The 24,973-nt window shown below is 36.6% G+C and overlaps 1 long non-coding RNA gene across 1 annotated transcript in view; it reads left to right on the top strand.

Annotated features, from left to right (window-relative positions):
- The window catches only part of LOC112861512 (uncharacterized), a 261,338-nt gene that overhangs the window by 120,129 nt on the left and 116,236 nt on the right, over window positions 1-24,973 (top strand). The window contains exon 4 of the long non-coding RNA XR_015252338.1: window positions 2,148-2,211. This is a non-coding gene — a long non-coding RNA (uncharacterized LOC112861512). The remainder of the gene's footprint in view (window positions 1-2,147; window positions 2,212-24,973) is intronic.

Below are 24,973 nucleotides of genomic sequence, written 5' to 3'. Positions count from 1 at the left end.
TCTAATTATTCACTTTAGGGTGTTGCTTTGAATAGCATTTATCCAAACTGTGATGTTAGTAAAAGGTATGGTTTGAAATATGGATTGGTGATATGAGATTATAGTGTGCTTGGCTTAGATCAGACTTAATGTTTTCGTGGGAAAGTTAAATCCACCCATCCAATTCCATTAGTAAATTAGCACTAGACCATCATAAATCACACAGCTACTGTCACACACAGCTATTTATGTCAAGTGAATAAAGACAACGCTGGGTCTGTTCCAGGAAGCTACGAGTAAACTGATTTCAGATCTCAAGGTGGAAGCCTGCGTCAATCAATCTTTATTAGGGAAAGGGTCTGAGCAGGAATAACAATAGCAAACCAATCCATTAATTAATAAAGAAATGAAAGTTTAATTTAAATTTAATTTAGCATCTCTATTAAGATTTGGAATGATGACAAATAAGGAGATGAAAGACATTTTCAATAAATAGTTTGGCTTTTACTAAATTCTGATGTGCAAAATCCGTCTACCAATTGGTATCTGAGTTTTACAAGTTACTAAGAGATGAGATTGAATACCAACCATACAAGTCCATTTTGAAAATTTGTTCCCCAAAATGATAATACATACACATTTAGACAAATTGATTTTGAGATGCCTGTGGAATAGATAGGTTATTTGCAGTTAAAAGTAGAGATCTGGAGCTCAGGAGAAAATTTGAGGCAATTGATGTAGATTAATGAGTTATCAGCATATAGAAGGTTATCAAAGCCATAGAAGTAGCCTAATCGGTATTTACCCAAAGAAAAGATACTAATACTAATTAGAAAAGATACATGCTCCCCTATGTTTATTGCAGCATTATTTATAAAAGCCAAGATGTGAAAACAATCGCAGTACCTATAAACAGATAAATGGAAAAAGAAGATGCGGTATACACACACACACACACACACACACACACACACACAGAGGAATGCTACACATCCATTAAAAAAAGGATGAGATCTTGCCATTTGGGACAACATGGATGGATGTAGAGGGTATTATGCTAAGTGAAGTAAGTCACCTTGATCTTTTATCACATTCCTCTCCCATTTGGATGATGGGAAGATTCACAATAGGGGCAAATATATAATGCTTTAACTTATTTAGAAGAAAAATTGAGAGAATACTAATACAAAAAGAGATTAAAAGATGAAGACCTGGGCTTTATATGCATGAAGGAACAATTAATTCTATGTCTCTGCTAAAGACAGAACAAGAAATGTTCTGGAACTGGTAATTGGTCTCTAATTGGACTTATGATCCTTAGAAAACTAAAGACAATATTTTTAGGGCTTGCTCCAGTTTGATTTATAATTTCTGTAAGAACAGTCTAAAAAGCCACCTGTACGATTTCTCGAAGATCCAGTTCCTAAAGGATTCAGTCATTTATTCATTCATTCATTTTTTTCTAACATTTAAAAGGTGATATTGCATGTTTCATTATAGTTTTAAACATTTCCAAATATCTGCATTGTTTTTCAATTCCAGAGCATTACTCCTCCATTTGCAATAGTTCGTCAGTTTATAGAAAACTTGCTACTCTATGATTTTTCACAAGCCTACCTTTCGTTTTTAGGAAATAAATCTATAAACACCTAATAAGCCAATGTTTGCAATGACAATAGAACATAGGTTATACAAATAATCACGGAGTTCTGGCTTTACAATGAATGCATTAAGAGAATGTAGTTTATATGTTTTACTTTAAAAGAAGTTATGATAGAAATAGCTTTAACGTAGGCATTAGCAAATGTTCCCAGAGAAAGATTTTTGCTACAGTGAGACCTTAGGCAATTAGTTCCGAGTGAATTTATTTTACTAACAGGAATGATTTGTCCTGCTAATCAAGCTAGGATGAAAATAGCAAACAGGGCTTGGCCCATATTGAAGTGAAGTTCTTTTGAACCCTCCATTGCAACCCTCTTTTTAATCTCCTTGTTCTTTCTGTTTTTGTAGTGTAACATTTCTTATCTCTAAATGGAGTAGTTCCTGCCTCTTTTTCTACTTTCCTTTTAAAAGAAAAAAAATTTCTCATCAGTTCTGGGACAGGAAAAGATAAAACTTGCAGGGAAATGGTAAAACATAAAATATTGTGTCATTCTTCTGTTTTTCAGGACAAAAAATATTGCCTTGAGAAGTCACTCGCTGTGCCATTGATTGGCCCATGACTCAGCAGAGGTAAGTGGACATTTGCTAGGACTTCCTCCCAAAGTCTACTCATGCTAGCTCCTCATTTGGATTGTCATGTGGGACAACTGATAACTCCTAAATTCCCATTTCAGAGATTCTCATGAGTTGAAATTAAAAATGAAAAATACCCTATTAATCAACGTAAGCATTCCCGGGTAAATGAGGGAAATTTCTAAGGAAATAAAATTAGATCTGTCACATAAACACCCCAGATTTGTTTTGTTCTTCTTTTCTTAATTTTAAAGGATTTTTTTTTGGGGGGGGGGAGGGTATATGTTCTATTCAGTTGTTCTGAAGCATTTGTTTTTGTTTGGAATTGCTGTGGAACAAATTTAGGCATCATAGAATAAATTAAATACAACCTATGAGAAATGTAATGAATACAAAAAGTTACCCAGTGTTGACTTTAAATTTGCACAGGGCTATGGATATTTTTGGTAAAAACTTAGGATATTTTTTTATATAATATGCCCCCCCCCAAAAAGCATTAGAACATTTTCTTGGGCAATATTCATTCTATTACTTACTTACTTGTGGTAATGAAAGCTTCTGAAGAAAAATAGAAAAATTAAAGTGAAACAAAGAAAAGTATCTAATCAAAGGGATATGGCATAAATGGTTTTATACTTAGTTCACCCACACAGGTAAAAAAAGGTTAGATAAACATTCAGGCAACTAAATGAAGGGAAGAAATAATTAAGTATCATGTTAGCATATGGGATAAAGAAAAGGGAATATTGATTAAGACCTCCAAAGTGAAGCAACTGTCGCAAAGATGAGGAGAGAACAGTAGGTCTATATGGAAAGAATTTGAAGGTGGATTAATAAATTGCAGCATATCTGAGGTATGTCTCCAAGAAGGTAGAATTCAAGCTAGGGAGGAAAGGGTGGATTTTTAAGGAAAGGGGCTATATATTCTGCTGGGGAAAAAGCATGGCAAAAATGTGGCACAGAGGGAAAAAAAAATGTGGTTTCCTGGAATGGCAAGTCCTCCCATTGAAACGTTAGGAAATGTTTCAACTAGATATATTAAATGGTTCTGGTGGAATGCTGTAATTCTGAAAACATCAGTTCCTTCACTGTAGTTTTTAAACAACAGGGGAGGGGTGTCTTTGACATTCCTCCTTCTTATCACACATCCATATCCAAGTCCTGTCTGTTTGTTCCCGGGTAAGATCCCTCAAATCTATCACTGCTCCAACCCCGATGTCATACACCTTCCTGGAAATATTTAAATATTTTTAACCTTTATGAAAAAATTCCTTTCTTCTAATTATATTCTAAAAATAGATTTTGCTTTGTAAAATCTGGGCATCCACAGAGTATGGAAAACTGAGCTCCTGTAAAAAGTTCAATTTTCTATAATAAGAGTGTCAAAATTTGGTTTTTTATAGATGGAAGAAAAAAATAATAATTCCTGCCAAAAATAAGTGAGGCTAAAATGTGCATTTTAGCTCTGTGTTCTAATTAAATTATAAATTCATGTTTGGTTTATTAAGTCATCGGATTTTGACTTATAAACTTGAATGAGGAGTCATGGAACTTCTCACTTTGATGATGTACTTTAAGTATATTATATAAGAATATTATTCATAACCTAACTTGAATTTATTCATAGAAAAAATAGTTAGATCTACCAGGTCCATCAGGGTAGCTCAACCAATGGTTCCCCTTGAGCATAATTTTGAATTTCCTTATCAAATATATCACCGTTTTCTGGAAAAACTCAAAATTCAGTGATGTCTTTCTGAAAGCACAGTCTCCAGAATGGACATATATTTCAACAATGATCTAAGCAGAGTAGAGAGAGATTCTTAGCTTCCTTATTTTAGATGTCATATTCAATTGACAAAGTTCAAGATTATATTAGTTTTTTTCAGAAACAACTATTTTATTCAGTTAAAACAAAATACCGAAGTCTTTATAAAATCCACTTACATTACCTCAGGGAGGGGAAACAAACTGGATTCCTCTTAAAGTCAGTTCAGTTCAAAATACAATGAAATCCTCTTAAATCTGTTAAGGATTTGTTATAATTATATGCAATTATATGGTGTGTAAAGAAACAAAGAGGGGAAAAGGTAGGCTACTAAGCTATTTTCAGGATTAAAAAATACATAAGGAACATTTGGTGTTCATTGAGAATGAGGGTGGGAAACAGTAAAACGTCAAATTGTTTTCACTTTTAGCTGGAATCATATCAGCTCAGTGTTACATTGCTCATTTTATGCTGCTCTGAGGTTGTATGTGCATACTTACATATACATATCTGCAATACATATTTGATTAATAAACATAGGAAAATAAATGAATTATTCTTGAGTAAATGCGACAGATCTGCTGCATAAATTCTATGGGAAACATTTTGGAATTGGTATCTTCAAAGCACAGAAATCTGAATATATGTAAGAACATTTAGTAAATCTCCTTGTTGTTCCCTGGTTTTTCATATTTCAGAGGGTGTTCCTCATCCACTTCTGGATGGCATCCATTCTGTGGCTGACAGAATGTGGGCTGGAAGAGCCATGTATACAACATACTGCAGTTGTGGCTCTTTCCTTACGAGTGTGGTCAGGTTTGCCATTGAGATTCTCATACAGATACAACCTCTTCTACATGCACCATCTGTGTCAGCCCCTAGACAGCTCTCTTCTCCGGGTTTTCACGTTTATGCACAAAAATTATGATTAGTCCCATGAAAGAAAAGCAAATTTCTTTCCATTGCCTCAAAAACTTGTTTGCTATTTTCCCTCTAATCTGGTCTGAAAGACCACACAATTGTGTAATACATAATTTAAATTTCGGGTAAAGCGAATGGAGAAAATTCTGTGAGTTTTCAATTTGGAGGCTTGCTTTGCCTCTCCTGGCAATCCAGAATTCCCATCCTGCTTGTGTCTCTTTGTTTCTGATGTGTGTTCAGCAGTTCCAGCCACCAGAGAGTTTCCTTGCTCAGGGCTCTTGCCTCCTGTGGTTAGGAGCCATAACATCTGCGATTCTTTTCTTCTATTGATTTGAGATGCAATTATCATTATTCTCTTTCTTTTTGGTATAAACATATGCTTAAATACATGGCCCAGTTATTATTCATTTTGTGTACATGTTATTATACAGAAATCATTTACTGCCACTGGGGATAACATGGATATTTGACAGTATTTTTTTAATGTTGTCTTATCATTAATTACCTATGTCCCCATTTTTGATGCTATGTCAATTCAAAAATTCCTATATATGGGCTTTTTATTGTATATGTGTAAATATCTTTATGGAGCACCAAGTGGTGGGTATACTGTTAAAAGCATTACAAGATAATTAAAGGAAATCCTAACAAGTAGGAATTATTTTCTAACTAAAAAAAGAAAAATTCATGCCTTGTGAGAGAAAATCATGTCAAAAGTTTGCAGCCTTTGGCTCACATATGCCTTCAAGTTACTCCTGTGATAGCACAGTGTGGCAAAATTTCATTTTGGTTCGAAGGAATTGCAACACTCATGACCGTTTCATGTTGTGGCCAGAGAAGGGAAAAGTTAATGACGGGACTCGAGGACAGGCACACGACAACCACAGATGAGGTCCATAGGATACCACATCTTCGCACTATGCATGTTTAATCTCTCTACCCCCACTAAAAGAACTGAGCTCGATCACTTGACTGAAAAATGAACCCTACCTTTGGGGGTTTTACACTAAAGCAAACTAAAATAAAATACACTTATTAAACAAAGGTCTTGGGATTTTATTGTGAGACTTTTAAGTGATCTTCAAATCCTGGATTCTATTTGAGGTATGTACAAGTTTGTGAGGCACTTGGTATTTGCACTTACCCATATACAGTAACCTAGATGGCACAGGCACCTGGCACCTGTTAAGAATTTTAGGCTGTTCTTGTGATGGCAAAGAGTGGCAAACTGAAAATATCTGTGCCATTAATATGCAATAATATATTTTTTTTCATATGAAAAAAAGAAAGTCAATTTGTAGATCCTGGATGGTCTGAGTTGATCAATGCAGACACGGATATCACTACCACTTCTGATTCTAATTCGTCCGCGTGCTTTGGTTTTAATTTAATTGCTAAAGAAATAGGGTCTATAATTTTAATCTATGTTTTTTATTCCACTTACTTATCGTTTCAGAAATGTTGTTTGTTTCTTGTAATAGCATACATCTGATGTCTCTGCGTCTCAGGAGGGTTGTGGTGTGGTTAGAGTGGGGCTTAGTCTCCCCCCATCCCTGTAGTAGCTATGTTAAGTATATGCTAAAGATATATGGGAATTGGTGGCCGTTTTAAAGAAAGTTCAGAAATGCATATACATTTTGTTTCTCATTTCCTCTTTGTTCCTTTTGGAGAGTTACTGTGCTGTTTGGTTCTTTGGAGACATTTCTTTTTCCTGTCCTTTGATAATCAAACTATTTTATATAAATTTAGAGACAATCTCATTGGCTGTCTTTATTTTATTTCTTTGGACCCGATTTTCTCTTGATTGTAAATTTGTCATTAGGGAATCGTTTTCTTCCTTTAGGCCAAACAGCTGTTTTTTATTTTATCTTTCTTCTTCTTCTTCTTCTTCTTTTTTTTTTTTTTTTCTTTTTCCACTAAGGAGGTCAAGTTCCTTTGGGGGGAAAACTTCAGTTCATTATGTTCTTTTCTTTTACATCAACATGTACAACAACAAAATACAAATTGCTTTTGGGCTCTGAGTTGCTGTAGTAGATTTAGTATTATTCATTTAAATATCTTTGAATTTCCAAATGGTAGGACTACTTCCAACCCTCAGATGATGCCCAGTTAGCAGCTTATTATAGCAAATTTACTTTCATCTGTAGATATGGAAAACGCATCCTTAACCATGTATTAGTAGGTTGCTGGAAAGAGTGACATCTGGTTAGCTTTTATTCCTATTTTGCTGCGCTTTTACATTCCATTTAAAAATACCCAGGACTGGTTAACACGAATCATTAATCAAAAGCCTATTTCAGATACTGTCAGTGGTTTTGGCATTACCTATTCCATCTATAAAGTGTCCAAAGTCTTTGAATTAAATGACTCATTACATCTCTGGTCTTGATAGCCAGTGGGCTCTCTTAGTATGATATTATGTACTTGGAATGGTGATTGGCAATGGGGATGCTGTTCAAGTGCAGAAAACTATTAGCAAAATTAGTAAAATAAATGTTAGTTTAGATTAAACTTGAAAAAAGGATAATACATAAAATAGTACTAGAAATTCATAAGAATTTGCCATATCTTTTTGAAAGTCAGGATATTGTCTAGGCCTAAGTGATCTTATGTCCCTTCTCTTTGTGAAAGGAAATAAGACAAATATAATGCTCATAATAAAACAATCTATTTGCTCTTTCTTCCTTCCCTCCCTCCCTCCCAAGGATTTGATATATAGATTAATTTAATTAACTGAACCATGTATTACAGAAACACAAATAGTTCAGTTGCACAATGGGTGGGAAAACACAGGCTTCCTGTAGCTTCACAATCATTCCTCCGTGTTAGAATAGGAAAGAAACCCTGAATGTGTGTTTGCCATGTGAAAAAACTTGCTTTGGTTCTATCTAATTTTTGCTTTTTCTAAGGTTTTAGAGATCTAGGTATTTACTACTTTCAAAGTTTGTAATGGGGCGCCTGGGTGGCTCAGTTGGTTGAGCATGACTTCGGCTCAGGTCAGGATCTCACGGTCTGTGGGTTCAAGCCCCGCATTAGGCTCTGTGCTGACAACTTGGAGACTGGAGCCTGCTTCAGATTCTGTGTCTCCCTCTCTCTCTCTCTGCCCCTTCTCCACTCGTGCTCTTTCTCTCTCTGTCTCTCAAAAATAAATAAACATTAAAAAATTTTTTAAAAGTTTGTAAGTCAAGGGGGCGCCTGGGTGGCGCAGTCGGTTAAGCGTCCGACTTCAGCCAGGTCACGATCTCGCGGGTCCGGGAGTTCGAGCCCTGCGTCAGGCTCTGGGCTGATGGCTCAGAGCCTGGAGCCTGTTTCTGATTCTGTGTCTCCCTCTCTCTCTGCCCCTCCCCCGTTCATGCTCTGTCTCTCTCTGTCCCAAAAATAAATAAACGTTGAAAAAAAAAATTTATAAAAAAAAAAAAAAATTAAAAAAAAAAGTTTGTAAGTCAAGAATTATGAGGAAAAGTGGAAGCATGCGGAGTGTGTGGTTTATCATCTCCTCTCCTCTGAAATATAGCTAGAACAAGGGACAACTTGCATTTATGATTAAAATCATAAAAGTCACCAAATTGATAGCCATGTTGAGAATTTCAGCCAGACACAGCATATATAAGATCAAACTAGGGAAAAGCACTTGAGGTCAACATGATAATAGGTGCCATCACTCAGGTGACAGTAACAGGTGAAGCCATCTCAGCAGTTCCTACATCTGGAGGGATGGTTTATCAACATGGCAAGTGGCAGCCCAGTAATTTAGGCTGAGTTTTGGTGGCAGAAGCTATCACAAGAGATGGCCTAGATACGAGAGAGAAGCAGTCAATAGGGTGGCTCCAGTGAACTTTTACAAGGTGAATTCCATCTTAGGGGTGACAATGCTACTCCTACACCAGGCAAGGGAACTGGTAATGCACAGTCTGAAATCTGGCATAGTACTTCACGAATGAAACACACAAATGCACACATGAAAACAAAAGAAATGAGGCCACGAAGACATGTAATTCTCCATCCGGAATTACCCATATTTCCAGCATCTTGTCTCCACTCAAAAAATTGCAAAAAAAAAAAAAAAAACAATTAAAAGTTCATTTTCAGACCCACAAATGTATGGACAACTAATTTTTGACAAAGCAGGAAAGAATATCCAATGGAATAAAGACAGTCTCTTCAGCAGCTGATGCTGGGAAAACTGGACAGAGACATGCAGAAAAATGAACCTGGGCCACTTTCTTACACCATACACAAAAATAAACTCAAAATGGATGAAAGACCTCAATGTAAGACAGGAAGCCATCAAAATCTTCGAGGAGAAAGCAGGCAAAAACCTCTTTGCCACGGTAACTTCTTGGCCAAAGCAACTTCTTACTCAACACGTCTCCGGAGGCAAGGGAAAAAAATGAACTATTGGGACCTCATCAAAATAAAAAGCTTCTGCACAGCGAAGGAGACAACCAGCAAAACTAAAAGGCAACCGACAGAATGGGAGAAGATATTTGCAAACGACATATCAGATAAAGGGTTAGTATCCCAAATCTATTAAGAACTTATCAAACTCAACACCCAAAAGCCAAATAATCCAGTGAAGAAAGGGGCAAAAGACATGAATAGACATTTCTCCGAAGAAGACATCCAGATGGCCAACTGACACATGAAAAAATGCCCAACATCATTCATCATCAGAGAAATACAAATCAAAACCACAATGAGATACCTACCACCTTACACCTGTCAGAATGGCTAACATTAACAACTCAGGCAACAACAGATGTTGGCGAGGATGCGGAGAGAGAGGATCTCTTTTGCAGTGTTGGTGGGAATGCAAACTGGTGCAGCCACTCTGGAAAACAGTATGGAGGTTCCTCAAAAAATTAAAAATAGAACTACCCTATGACCCAGCAATTGCACTACTAGGTATTTATCCAAGGGATACAGGTATGCTGTTTCGAAGGGGCACATGCATCCCACTGTTTATAGCAGCACTAGCAATACAATGGAGTATTACTCAGCAATCAAAAAGAATGAAATCTTGCGATTTGCAGCTATGTGGATGGAACTAGAGGGTATTATGCTAAGCAAAAATAGAGAAAGACAAATATCATATGACTTCACTCATATAAGGACTTTAAGACACAGAACAGATGAACACAAGGGAAGCAAAAATAATATAAAAACGGGAGGGGGACAAAACATGAGAGACTCTTAAATATGGAGAACAAACTGAGGTTACTGGAGGGGTTGTAGGAGGGGCGGATGGGCTTAATGGGAATCTACCCCTGAAATCATTGTTGCATTATATGCTAACTAACTTGGATGTAAATTAAAGAAATTTTTTGAAAATAAATAACAACAAAAAAAGTTCATTTTCTGATGTTCGCGTTTTATGGAGCCATGCAGAAATGTGATGATTGGAGCTGATATACTTCCCTCTGTCATCCTGGAGTGAGTCTTGAACTCCAAGTACTCAAGCCAAAAAGGAACAGGTTACTTGAAAGCAAAGATAAGGCTCATTTCAGATTTTGCAAAATTAGGTCCCAGAGTTAAAATGAGAAATTCTAAGTACAAAAGAATAATACTGTAATTCAAGAATATGTATTGGTCCAAGTAACATTTCCTGTCTGAGAGCAACAAAAAAGATATTTTTAGATACGCAAAGACTCAGCACACCATGCAGTTCTGGTAAAGGAAGAGAATGAAGTTGTTTTTATGTGAACTTCTGCCTGAAATTTCTGAAATGATAAAAAAATGAAAATTAACCTTAACTCTAATAAACTAAAGAATAGCTTCATTATCAAATCATATAATATCTTTTAGAAACAGTGACAATCTGGGGCGCCTGGATGGCTCAGTTGGTTAAGTGTCTGACTTTGGCTCAGGTCATGATCTTACAGTTGATGGGTTCAAGCCCCAGATGGGGCTCTGTGCTGACATCTGAGAGCCTGGAGCCTGTTTCGGATTCTGTGTCTCCCTCTCTCTCTCTCTGCCCCTCCTCCGTTCAGGCTCTGCCTCTCTCTGTCTCTCAAAAATAAATGAAAAATGTTGAAAAAAAAACAAAAACAAAAACGGTGATGACCTGAGCCTAAAACAAATTGGATGTCAAGAACTAATAAGTATCTCTCTAGAAACAACACAGATGGCATTTTTTTAAAAACGTAAGTAGGAAGGGCATTAAGGAGGGCATTTGTTGGGATGAGCACTGGCTGTTATAAGTAAGTGATGAATCACTGGGTTCTACTACTGAAACCAATACTACACTGTATGTTAACTAACTTGAATTTAAATAAATAAGTTAAAAAAAAAACACTACACATAAAAAAGAATTCTTTAGCCAGGTACAAATCATACACATATAAAGGAAATGAAAACATAATTATGCAACAACTTATAGTATATTACTGGAGACAAAGCCCAATAACTGAAATATTAATTCAAAGGAAAAAGAATTGTGAATGAAACATCTTTATATAAAGACTGGTAGTAAGCATTTTATCCAACAGGGAATGTATCTTCTTTGTAAGGTGTTCTTACAACATTTGCAAAAGTAAGAACTTACAATAGGCCAAGGTAAAAGCATAAACACATTTAAAGTTTGGAATAATAAAGGGACACCCGGGTGGCTCAGTCAGTTAAGCCCCTGACTTTGGCTCAGGTCATGATCTCATGGTTTCTGAGTTTGAACTCTGAGTCCAGCTTGCTGCTGTCAGTGCAGAGCCTGCTTTGGATCATATGTCTCTCTCTCTCTGCCCCTCCTCCGCTTGTGCTCTCTCTCTCTCTCTCTCAAAAATAAACAAACGTAAATTAAAAAAAATTTAAATAATAACAATAAAATAAGTTGAGTATACTATAATAAAACTAGAAAATAGAAGCACATTTAGAAACAAACAAAAATACCCAACAATTTGGACACATGGAAATGTTTTCTTTCATTTCCTCTTGGCTCCAAAAAAAAAAAAAAAAAAAACAAAAAAAACCTCAGGACAACAAGAAACATGATAATATGCTACATATAAAAGATAAAATTCAGAGCAGTAACCATCATAACATTGAACTACAAAGAATGGAATTGAATTAATTAAGGACTAGAGGTTGGAGATTACAAAAAGAGCAAGAAAAAGAAAATTTAAAATGTTCTATAAATGAATAAGTTCTGAGGATTTAATGTAAAATACGGACACTACAGTTAACACTGTATTATAGAAATAAAATTTGCTAAGAGAGTAGAACTTAAATGTTCTCATCAAACAAAACAAAACATGGAAACATATGTGGTGATGGATGTGTTAATTAACTGGATTGGGGAGATCCTTTCACAATGTATATGTATATCAAACCACTATGATGTTCACTCTAAATATCTTACAAATATTATGTCTATTATACCTTCATAAAGCTGATTTTTTTAAAAAGCACTAAAATTTATTGTTATGGACATGAGTTTAGACTGAAATACAAGCAGAGATGGCAAGAACAGAGAGAGTCCAGATATGAAGAGTTTATCTGTTTAGAAGGGGACTACATCTCCATCCCAGATACTAAAGGAAGAGCGGAAAGGGCTTTGAACAATAGGCTGAGTAAATTTCACTGGAATGAAATCAAATCAATTCTGTGGTGAAGAGTTGGTTAAGGATGCTATCTTCTGACCCACACCTATTTTGTTTTCGAATGGTTTTACAACTAAGAGAGAAGTACAACATCTTTTGTATGCAGTAATTAGTATATGGAACTGACTAGACAGCAGAAAACAGAAGCCTCACAGGCATTTGATGGAAGGATATGAACCTGGGCAAAATAAGAACAATGTTTCACTTAAGCCTTAAAATAGTCTTTGGGCCTCCCAAAAGTCTGTTCAGGAAGATTTCATAATTGCTATTGATTAGCAATTGCTGTTTCTTTCTTATGTTTTCTTCTCTCTTTTTCTCCCTGAAATTATCTATTTGTGAAGCAAGAAATAATTGGTCCTTTTTATTCATAGGTCACTAAACCCACAAGGAACCTCATTCTAGATCTGATGGAGAGAACTGCCATGCATTTCGAGATTCTGGACTCTTAAGATGGGCATTTTGGTTGCCTCCCTGGAGGGGAGGGTGGGTGTACTCTGGAAAGAAAAGTACAATTTGGAGCTCCAAAGGGAGGCTGTGGCGCTATAGCTTAGTTGTTCATCAGTTTCCTTTCATCCAAGGCATGTAACTCAGCTGTCCTTCCCAGACTCCCTGCAGTTACAGGTGGCTAGATGAATGAGTTCCTGCAAACTGAGCATGAACAGAAAGACTGACATGTAATATCTCATACGTATGTTACTTCAAATGCTTTGGAAACCATGGATTAAAAATGGCAAAGCCACAAGCTGGAAGGAGCATGGGTCCTTGGATCACAAATTAGAGAAGAGCCATTACTGGTCACAATCATGTGGTTTATGGGGTGCCTGGGTAGCTCAGTCGGTTAAGTGGCCAACTGAGGCTTAGGTCATGATCTCACGGTTTGTGAGTTCAGGCCCTGCATGGGGCTCTGTGCTGACAGCTCAGAGCCTGGAGTCTGTTTCAGAGTCTGTGTCTCCCTCTCCCTCTCTGCCCCTCCTCCATTTGCACTCTGTCTCTTTCTCTCCTTCTCTTAAAATAGACATTAAAAAATTTTTTTGAAAAGAGAAAAAAAAGAATCACTTGGTTTGTACTTACCCATAACAAATTTGTTTATATTTGCAGCATTGTTCTGGAGGTTGTTTATTGCAGAAACTAGTGTTTGCTGATCAATATATAGCACATAACTTTTATTCTTTCCACTATTATTAGAACTTACCGATTTTTTCCTTTCCCCCCTATATAAGTAACTTATTTTATACTGTTCTTGGGGCAGATATCTGATTATTTTCTTATGGGTTCTAGACAGGAATTTTCTGCATAAAAATGTAGAATACTTTAAAAGAGTTGATAAATATTGTCAAAATTCTCTCTAGAAAGATTGTGCTAATTTTATAATTCCACCAGAAATGAAGAAGAGGTCAACATTTTCTAGACTAATAGTGTTCTAAACTAATTGTGTATGTTTCTATTGATTTGTGATGAAAACCCATAATGTACATATATTTTTTCTAACACAATACATAATCTGCTTCAGAACAATGAATTCTGATATTTTTATACTCTAGACACAGATCCCTTTGTTTACATTTTCTTAGTAATTGGTGCTATGCTCACTTTTCTTAAATGCTTGTTTGTTTCTACCCACATGTTTTTCGATGAACTTTAGAAACATTTTGTTAAGATCCTTAAAAAGTTCCACAGGGAATATTATATGAGATGCGTTCATCTAATAAATATTTTTAGGAAATGTACTATATTTACAATATTTAGCATTTCTAAACAGGAAGATATTTTTATGTTTGCTTTGTTAATCTACCTCAGTAAAAATTTGTACTTTATGTGCTCATGTACACTTGCCTTTTAAATTTAAGCCAAACTATTTTATTATTTGTATTGCAAGTATGAGTGGAATGTATGAAAGCTTACAGGGAAACCATATGTTTTAAAAATCAGTTTTACTTGGAATCATTTTCTGTATAAAAGATTTAGCTTTTTTTTTTTTTTTTTAATAATAGGAACTAACAATGTCTAAAACCCGAAAAGGCCTATCTGTTCCATTTTTAGGCTGATTCACACAACTACATAGTTTAAAGTTAAAATACATTGTTTAAAATTGAACAAATGTAATTTAAAAACTAGTCAAACTTCTTCTGAGAAGCTATGCTTTCTGACAAGTTTTGTAAGGGTAAACTTGTTTAGCAAGGGAAAATAAAGATTGTGAAGATTCTAGAAATTATGCCAAATATGAAATCGTTGCAAAAATCAGGAATGTTTAGTCCTGGGAAGGGAAGGCTTGATAACAGATGTCACAAAATATGTAAAAAGTTATCCCATCAAAGGAATAGATTTTTCAGGTCTCTGATGTGTGTGACAAAACTAGCCAACAGGTAAAGATCTGATGATAGAAATTTTGATTCAAAGTTAAGTGAAATCTTCTGACCTCTTGAAACGTCCAGAAGTGAGCAGGGCTGTTTTCGGAGGTTCTGAATTTCTGCCGGAGCTAGGCAGGCCATCTATCAAGGACATGGGGTAAGATGTTCCTACCCGGGGTCAGAGCCTGGTCTCCATGTCCCTATGGTCCCGGCCAGCTGTGATTTTGTCATGCGAATGTCAGGCAGGGAAGGTGGTCCCTGTGGTGAGTGGAACTTCATTTTAGCTGTGTCAGCAGTCAGTACTAGGGCCAACTACGAGTTTATCCCTTTATCTAGTGGTTCTGTGCTGTAAACGTTCTGCCTGTGAAGAACAACTTCCTATTCTCTGCATCTGCAGTTGCAAATTCGAGTTACACAATCACGAGTTTCCTTCTCATATTCAAATGGTTGTTCCAACAACAACATGATTTCCTCGGCCACATTAAGGTTTTTTTTTTCTTTCTAAAAAAAAAAAAAATCTTACCATAGTACTTGTCAATCATTTGAAAATAATCTCTGGCTCTTAAACACAGAGCATTAAAAAATTGTGAAATCTAGAATAAAAATCATCAAAATAATAGGTCTTTATAATTCAGGGCATTTATTACATGTAGTCTGTTATACTATAATAGCTTATTTAAAAAAAACAATCTTATGGGACTATGTCTTCTATATCTAAACTCATGAATTTAGCTTGATTAACTTTATAATATTGTCCTCAAATGTAGAAGGATTACTATGGGGCTTTGGGAATAATACTGAAATTGGCTCAGTGATACCCCCATTACTGGGGTCTGAGGGGCATAATTGGACTAGATAATGCCTGAGGGTCTCTTCCAGCTCTACCGTTGGGTAGTTTTGGCATTCGGTAGCTAGCAAAAGTATCAATTATCCAGGCACTCATCAGTGACGTAAATATTCAGGGTTTTAAATAGGGTGGGGGTCATCAGCCCAGGGAGAGTATAGGAGGGATTGGCCACTGCTGTCTTGATATGAGCTGGTTTCCCTCCAAGGTCATAGTCTCTCAATAGCACTCATTAACCCTGAATGCTGTAAAAAGAGATGTATGCAAAGGAATGCTGTACTTTCATGGTGGGAGAGTCCTTAGAAATCATGTGGTTCAATACTCTCCATGTATCCTTTTTCTCCAAGTGACTTCCCAAGATCACATATCTGCTTAGGGACAGAACTATAATGAACACACAGAGTAACTCTAAGAAAAATGCATTTTACAAGGACATTATAACTGCGATAACACTGTCTTTATATCCTGATATCAAGACCAAATAAAATGAAGATCTGAAGGAAGTGGCCTCATAAGACTGGATGCGGCTTTTTATTGATGGAAAGAGGAGCATTCTGCTCACCAGAAACAAATTCAGTCGTCGGATGCTTGCTACGCTCAGGATTTATCAAAGCAACAGTACGCTGTGGTTTCTTTTTAAATTTTTATTGAAGAAAAAAACCAAAAAAAAGCGGCAAAATATTTTTTTTCAGGACTTCCTTGTTTTTATTTCAGGGATTTTTAAAAGTCATTCTTCTAAGTCTCTGACAGATCTGGAAAACTTTGGATGATGGTACATTCTTCTTTGTGATGTCCCTTGTGCTGACAGACTGTCTTGGCTCCCTTAAGAAGGAGGCTGAGAGCCTGACAGTACCCTGGATGACTGGACCGTAAGTTTCATATTGCCTTCCCTGGAATGTCTCTGTATCTCTTTTTCCAGTCGTCTTTGCTCTAGTCTCTGGGACATATCTACTAGGTCTTGTCTTAGTTCATCATTCTGTTATTTTCATTGCTTTCCTGAGAAAATTGAGGAATATGGAGTAAATGAAAATGCATATGTTCAGTTGCTCAGTGTGATTAGTTTACTTGGTGGGTAGTTTTTTCTGGAAGTGCTAAAGGTGAAACGACAATATATTGTAATATATCGGTTTCTTCTGATAAGAAATCCTGAAGACCTGAATTGTACTGGACTGAAAATGAGGCAATGGACAGAGATAGTATTTGGAAGAAAATATCAGCAGATACTGATGGTGTTTTATATTCAAGAGTAAGTACACATATGAAAAGATAACTCTGAGGGTCTGTATTAAATGCAAGGACATATAAGCGCAGGACCTAATGAGGGTTCAGGGTAGAGAACCTAACCAAGTTCAGGGACATCAGGGGAGGCCAGGGATGAGGAGGCATCAGATTTTGTCACTTAAAGCTCATTGTTAAGAAGTAGGGTCACATGCTGGATTTTAGGAAGTTGAGGTAGGGACAATGATGGAAGCTGCTTTTTAAAACACTTGGTTATGAAAGGAATGAAAGTTTCGAGGCAAAAATCTAGGAAGGTATGGAAAGCCATGAAGGTTCTTTTTTTTTTTTTTAATTTAATGGAAGTGGATTAGAGAATATTTATAGAAAGTAGAGATCAAGTGCACAGGACTGATGGGATAGGTCATTGGTAAAGCTTCTAGAAGGGAAAGACCTCTGACTGTGTGATGATGAAAGTGAAATATTCTTCTGTGAGGTGAGAGTGTGCTGAGACAGACAGCATAAGGGTAAGTGTGAAAGCTTGGAATGACCATGAAAAAGACTGGGAGAGGGAACTTATTCAGAATATACAACTGGAAACTTATTCAGAATATACAACCGGATGGCCATGTGGTTTTGAAAGCCCAGATGAAAATGCATAATACAAAATTTTTGTTGGAATAATCTACTGATCTACATAGTTGTGTGGGTGAGTTTGTTTTTTTATTTTGAGCTGAGCCTAGCATCCTAGCCATGGATGGTTTTGCAGAGGGACCCTTTGGAAGAAGAGAAAGGTGAAAGGGTGCAGAGTAACAGATCATCAAAAAAGAAGGATGCAAATGGACTTGAAAAATAGGGAAGGGGGTGAGAGTAGGAGATATATTTGGCAAGCTGAGAGGGTTAAAAAATCTTAGCACAACAGAAAACTATTGGTGGAAGAGAAAAAGGATGTTGGAGTTTGTTGTTGAGGTGGAAAACTCAGGTTGATGATGGTGCTGGTTGCAGAAGTTAAGTGAAAACCAAGTCATTCCAGTTGAGAGGTCAATAAACTATAAGGCTATTCAGTCTTTGAAGAGCCATCTACATGACTTAGGACTGTATCCAAATTATGGCAGGGAGAAAATGATGAGGTAGATGCCAAATCTTTGGGGTGATGTGAACCTCAAAGGAACATTTGCTTTTGAAAGGTTTTAATTGTTAAAAAGTAAAATGAAGTATAATATCCATGAAATAGTAAATCCAGGATTATTACGTTTCCCATGCCCAAGGATCTCTTATAAATCTGCAGGAGGGATAAAAAAAAGTAGTCCAAGAAAGGATAAGGAACAAAAATGGATGCACGAGTGAATAAATGGTGGGTCTATCGGGGTATTGTTAAAAACAGAATAAGAAAGACATGAAGAGGGACTCCTATATCTGTCGGGCTTCAGCTTCAACCTCAGTTCTGTCAGCTCCTGACTGATGAAACTTGGCTAAACTAATCAGTCAGATTTCTCATCTGCAAAATGGAGATAATATAGTAACTAGTGTATATGGTAGTAGTGAGAATTAGATGTCACATGTAGAATACTTAAAATAGTGCATGGTGCCAAATGTTTAAAAAAATGCTAGCATATGGTATTATTATTATTGCTTTATTAGTAATTATTGTTATCATTTTTTAAAGTTTATTTACTTAGAGAGAGAGAGAGAGAGCAAGCAGAGGAGGGGCAGAGAAAGAGAGAGAGAGAGAGAGAGAGAGAGAGAGAGAGAAAATCCTAAGCAGGCTCTGTGCTAATGGCATAGAACCCAATGTGGAGCTTGACTCATGAAATCATGAGACCATGACCTGAGTCGAAATCAAGAGTTGGACACTTAACCAGGGGAGCCACCCAGGAGCCCCTATTGTTATCATTTAACTCATCATAATTAAGAAGCCAAACCTACTAGAAAAAAGAAAACAGTTCATTATGAAGCTAAATATATATTGGAATTCATAGAAATGTTCCCTTTAATCATTGAAGTAATAGAGTCTTGATACAGAGTCTCTTTCTTTGTGTTTTCCAAAACTCAAAGCGCTCTTTTTGGATAAGCTCAACTCTGGTTGTAGGGCAGCCTTTGGTTGTGTATGAATCACCAGCATCAGAATTACCAAGACGCAACCTGGCATTTCAGAGTTAGAATCTTTCTGTTGGAAAGGAGAAGAAAGGGGAAGGTGTCATTTACAGTATCAGTTTTGGAGATCATTCATCTCAAAGAGATCAGGCTCTCTGCTTCCAGAAAATTTTGGAATATTTTCTTCTTTAACTATTGTCCCTTTTATAAAATGAATGACTGTACCTAGGAGAGGAAATAATATTGATAAATAATTTTCAGTTTCCGTATAAAGTATTTACTGTGACTTGAAAGTATATTTGCTAGAAAAAATTATTGCAAATGTTCCTGAAAGGTGAGTCTCAGACTTAGGTAAATAAAGAAAAAGAATGGACTATTCTTAATACTTTCAACAGTTATAAGTATGCATATTGCAAAAAGTTAATGTTATTTTAATTCAAAAGTAAGAAAGTGATGAAATATTTTCATCCTACATCTGAATGTGTACTGTCACTGCCATGACATGCGGTGTATCTAGAATTGACCCAGCTTGGTATGTCTTATTACCCAGGGGTACATTCTTTTCCTGGGAGCATTGTGGGAATCTGCTTAATGTGGGAAGAACTTTTTCCTTTAATAATCAATTTATCCACCAGACTTTAAGAGTACATAGATATTTTCGGAATCTGTCGAGTGGGTTATGTTCTCATTCTTGGAGCATTGAATGCATCCTTCCACATTTAGCCTCCAGCCCTACCTCTCAAATCAATTGTATCATGTGCCAAAAATCATTACCTCTCTTCCCCCTATCACTGTATTTCTTTACATGTCAGAAAAGGTCATCTGAGAGGCTCTAAGAGGAAATCATTAAAGACTTTAAATCTTCACTTAGAAAAGAGTTTTCCATGTATCTCTAGGGGATTGTTTGTATTATAAAGGCAGATGGCCTTATGATGCGAGTGCTTCATTCCCAGAATAGCCACATTCTCCTTGACCACGTATTCGCTTAACAAATATAGTAGCACTTGCTAAACACCACCAAGTATCAGCATTGCAGAAAGCATCGCAGAAGAACGATGAAAAATGTTCTTGCTCTCAAGGAACTTACTGCCTGGTTGGCCTCCAGTTTGGGGAAATAGGGAGGCACACAGCAAATTATATTACATCAACTGATTAGTATCCTTTGAAGATTCACACCAGACATCCACCCACGTCTGACCCCTCAAGTTGTGAAATAATTACATTATATGTAACATTAGGGATGAAAAATCTTTTTTTTTGTCCCATTGCTTTCTTGAAGTACAGAAGTTCTGCATGAACACATGATTATAACAATTCAAATACAAAAACAAATAAGCTAAAGCATGTAAGATCTCACCTTCCACTTTCCCTTGTGTCTCTCTCCAAATGCCCTTGCCCAGAGGTGCAAAGTACTAACACTTTAGGATGCTATCGTTTAGGAGATTTATTTTAAAAGCATACACATCTTGATTATTTGTCTTCCCATCTAGGAACATGGGGGTTTTGCTGCATTTGGATCTTTTTTATTATGTTTTCTATTTTCTGGTTGCTAATTCATGGAAAAGTTATTTTTGATTTTTAATATTTTTACCTTAAGCAACATTACCATTTGCTCACATTTTAAAAATGTTTCTGAATTGAATCTTTGTTCTAGATGGATATAAATAACACCTACACATAATCACATCTTTATTTTCACTATTTCTTCTATTCATTTTCTGTCTTTTACTGAACTTCTTGGGACTTGAGAACAATGTGGAGTAGTAGTGATGATATTTCAGTCAAGATCTTTCTGGTTGCAAATAACATACACTTAACTTGAATGAACTTAGGTAAAAAGAGGAACTGCACACAGTTTGCCGCTGACCCGAAGTCACTGCAGGTTGGCCCAAAGGACACCCTAAACCAGAAGCTGAAATGCAGCCAGGACTCATGCTCTCACTAACTCATTTTTAATTTTCTCTCCATTTGGGACTCATTTTCTATACCTATTGATTTCCCCCTATTGAGAGGGACCCCAGATATAGAGAGTTTCATGTTTCATGTCTCAGAACATCTGCCACTAGTTGGAATTCAATTCCTTTGCTCCACGTAAGTTGGGAAAACAAAACCAAAAGCAAAACCTAGGAAAGAACAATGATTGGCTTGGTTCGGCTCAGATTTTAACCTTAAACAGTGCTCTGGAGGGTGGACCCGTTCATCCCTACCATACAGTTGTCTTGCTGTGGGGATCAGTTCCCCATAGAAGGAGGTTATTTTTCCTAGAGAAAAGGAATAGGGCTAAGCAGACAAACAGAAGATGTCCGCAATAGTGGACTTCCTAATCTTATTAGTGCCTTTAATGGGATTGTATTTAAAAAAGTGTTTATCTGTGAAGTGTGATATGTGGTAAATGCTATAGTTTTTGGTAGATACATTTTAGCAAGGTAATGAATTGGTGTTAAATTTTATGTATGTAATGTGTTTTCAACATTTGTCTAATGATCTTGTAGATTATATTTTAAAATCTATTCATATCATTTTAGTATTTAAAGGATTTTAAAAAACCCCAAATGTCCCTTGCTTCAACTTTTGCTCCTTTTTGCTTTTTTTCTCATTTCTTGTCTCCCTACTCTGCACTCCACTCCCATTCATTCGTTTGTTTGTTTTCTACTCCCTGTCTCCCTTGAACCTTAACAAATTATAAGATTGGGAAAACAGCTCTTAAGAGAATTGTTCTGACAGTTGTTGGGGTGAGATATTACCAGTGATTCTCAAACAGGAGGCATAGACCCTCTCTGACTATCCCATACCCAATTTCAGCAGCTGGCAGAGATGATGAAAATTGCATCCTGGATCCCACAAGGACATGTACCAGCCCCTCTTCTCCTTGTTCTCTGAGACTCCAGTCCTGCTTTGGCTTAAGGAGTTACACTTTCTTCAGGTACAGGGAGATGCATCATCTGAATATAAAGCCTTTAGCTTCTACATGAATCTTACAAAATACTTCATATACTTAATATTCAGAGATGCCCTACAGATGAGCAATCCTTGCATTCCTGGGAAAAAATTCTCCTTGGCTACAAGCATTATTCTAATCCACAGCTGGACTGTACTTTAAATTTGATTTATACTTTTATGTCTCTTTCTATCAATGTGATTGCACTGGAATTTTTTATAATGTTAATCATTTACATTTTGCCATGAAGATGTTGCCAATTTGAGATGCCCTCTGTATTTTTCTGTTTTTGAAAAACCTTTTTATATCATAGAATTTAACTCTGATGGTTTTGAAAGACTTGCAAATAAGGCTGTTGTGGTTTGATGCATTTTAAAGGAATAAAATCTTTTTTTTTTTTCTTTTTTGGAGAGAGAGAAGGGGAGAGACAGCACCAGCTGGGGATCCAGGGAGAAGGATAGAGGGACAGAGAGAGAATCTCAAGGGCCTGACCCAGGGTCCCATCCCACGACCCTGGAAACATGACCTGAGCCAAAATCAAGATTCAGACACTCAGCTGACTCAGCCATCTGGGTGCCCCTAAAGGAATAGAATCTTTTAAATCTCAATGATTTTCCATTTTCAATGGGTCAATCTAGTTATTTTATATTTTCTCACAAGTCAACATTTTGTTTTTTGAATTTATACATGGACAGTTGCAGGTAGTAACTTCCTATAATTTATGAAATTTCTTTCATATCTGTAGTTATGTTACTTTTCCACTTTTAAAGTTGTTTGTGTTTTCTAACTTTTTTGATGGTGCACAAACATGGTCTGTTTCACTAGAATCTTCAAAGAACCAGTTATTGTTTTTTATTTATTTATTATAGGTCTTCTTACTATATTTTTATTTGATTTGTTTTTTATCTTCATTAATTCCTTCACTTTATGAGTTGAGTCTTATTTTATTATTTTTCCTTGATCGTTGAAGTGAATGTTTGTCAATCTTTTTTAAGTTCCACTTTAGCCCTATTCAACAGGTTTTGATATGTAGTGCATTTCTAAATCTCTAATTTTAAAATTGATATTCTCTGTAACCCTATTGTTATATTGAAGTGTGTTTTATGATTTTTTTTAAGTTATTTATTTATTTGGAGAGAGAGAGTGAGCAGGGGTGGGGCAGAGAGACAGAGAGAGAATCCCAAGTAGGCTGTGCACTAAGAGTGGGCTCAAACTCATGAGATCGTGACCTGAGCTGAAATCAAAGGTTAGATGCTTAACTGACTGAGCCCCCCAGGAGCTCCCTGAAATGTGTTTTATGTTTAAGAAGATAAATTTATTTTGGATACCCTTTGCTTTTATTTTCCAACAGCTCATATTTGGGCAAGATGTTGAATAAAAAGTCCGAATCTAGTTTAAATAATCTTCAGCTCTCTAACTTTAATTGACTTATTGTTCTATTTCCTTTCCTCTATCTTTATACTTTTTTTTTCAATATATGAAATTTATTGTCAAATTGGTTTCCATACAACACCCAGTGCTCATCCCAACAGGTGCCCTTCTCAATACCCATCACCCACCCTCCCCTCCTTCCCACCCCCATTCAACCCTCAGTTTGTTCTCAGTTTTTAAGAGTCTCTTATGCTTTGGCTCTCTCCCACTCTAACCTCTTTTTTTTTTCTTCCCCTCCCCCATGGGTTTCTGTTAAGTTTCTCAGGATCCACATAAGAGTGAAAACATATGGTATCTGTCTTTCTCTGTATGGCTTATTTCACTTAGCATCACACTCTCCAGTTCCATCCACGTTGCTACAAAGGGCCATATTTCATTCTTTCTCATTGCCACATAGTACTCCATGGTGTATATAAACCACGATTTCTTTATCCATTCATCAGTTGATGGACATTTAGGCTCTTTCCATAATTTGGCTATTGTTGAGAGTGTTGCTATAAACATTGGGGTACAAGTGCCCCTATGCATCAGTACTCCTGTATCCCTTGGGTCAATTCCTAGCAGTGCTATTGCTGGGTCATAGGGTAGGTCTATTTTTAATTTTTTGAGGAACTGCCACACTGTTTTCCAGAGCGACTGCACCAATTTGCATTCCCACCAACAGTGCAAGAGGGTTCCCGTTTCTCCACATCCTCTCCAGCATCTATAGTCTCCTGATTTGTTCATTTTGGCCACTCTGACTGGTGTGAGGTGATATCTGAGTGTGGGTTTGATTTATATTTCCCTGATGAGGAGTGACATTGAGCATCTTCTCATGTGCCTGTTGGCCATCCGGATGTCTTCTTTAGAGAAGTGTCTTTTCATGTTTTCTGCCCATTTCTTCACTGGGTTATTTGTTTTTCGGGTGTGGAGTTTGGTGAGCTCTTTATAGATTTTGGATACTAGCCCTTTGTCCGATATGTCATTTGCAAATATCTTTTCCCATTCCATTGGTTGCCTTTTAGTTTTGTTGGCTGTTTCCTTTGCTGTGCAGAAGCTTTTTATCTTCATAAGGTCCCAGTAATTCATTTTTGCTTTTAATTCCCTTGCCTTTGGGGATGTGTCAAGTAAGAGATTGCTACGGCTGAGGTCAGAGAGGTCTTTTCCTGCTTTCTCCTCTAAGGTTTTGATGGTTTCCTGTGTCACATTCAGGTCCTTCATCCATTTTGAGTTTATTTTTGTGAATGGTTTAAGAAAGTGGTCTAGTTTCAACCTTCTGCATGTTGCTGTCCAGTTCTCCCAGCACCATTTGTTAAAGAGACTGTCTTTTTTCCATTGGGTGTTCTTTCCTGCTTTGTCAAAGATGAGTTGGCCATACATTTGTGGGTCTAGTTCTGGGGTTTCTATTCATTCCATTGGTCTATGTGTCTGTTTTTGTGCCAATACCATGCTGTCTTGATGATGACAGCTTTGTAGTAGAGGCTAAAGTCTGGGATTGTGATACTTCCTGCTTTGGTTTTCTTCTTCAAAATTACTTTGGCTATTCGGGGCCTTTTGTGGTTCCATATGAATTTGAGGATTGCTTGTTCTAGTTTTGAGAAGAATGCTGGTGCAATTTTGATTGGGATT

Source organism: Puma concolor, chromosome A1, assembly GCF_028749965.1.
Source record: "Puma concolor isolate L17-30 chromosome A1, mPumCon1.1.hap2, whole genome shotgun sequence".
NCBI classification, from domain to species: Eukaryota; Metazoa; Chordata; class Mammalia; order Carnivora; family Felidae; genus Puma; species Puma concolor.
The sequence above is the reverse complement of the archived record's forward strand: the minus strand, read 5'-3'. Positions and strand labels throughout refer to the sequence as shown.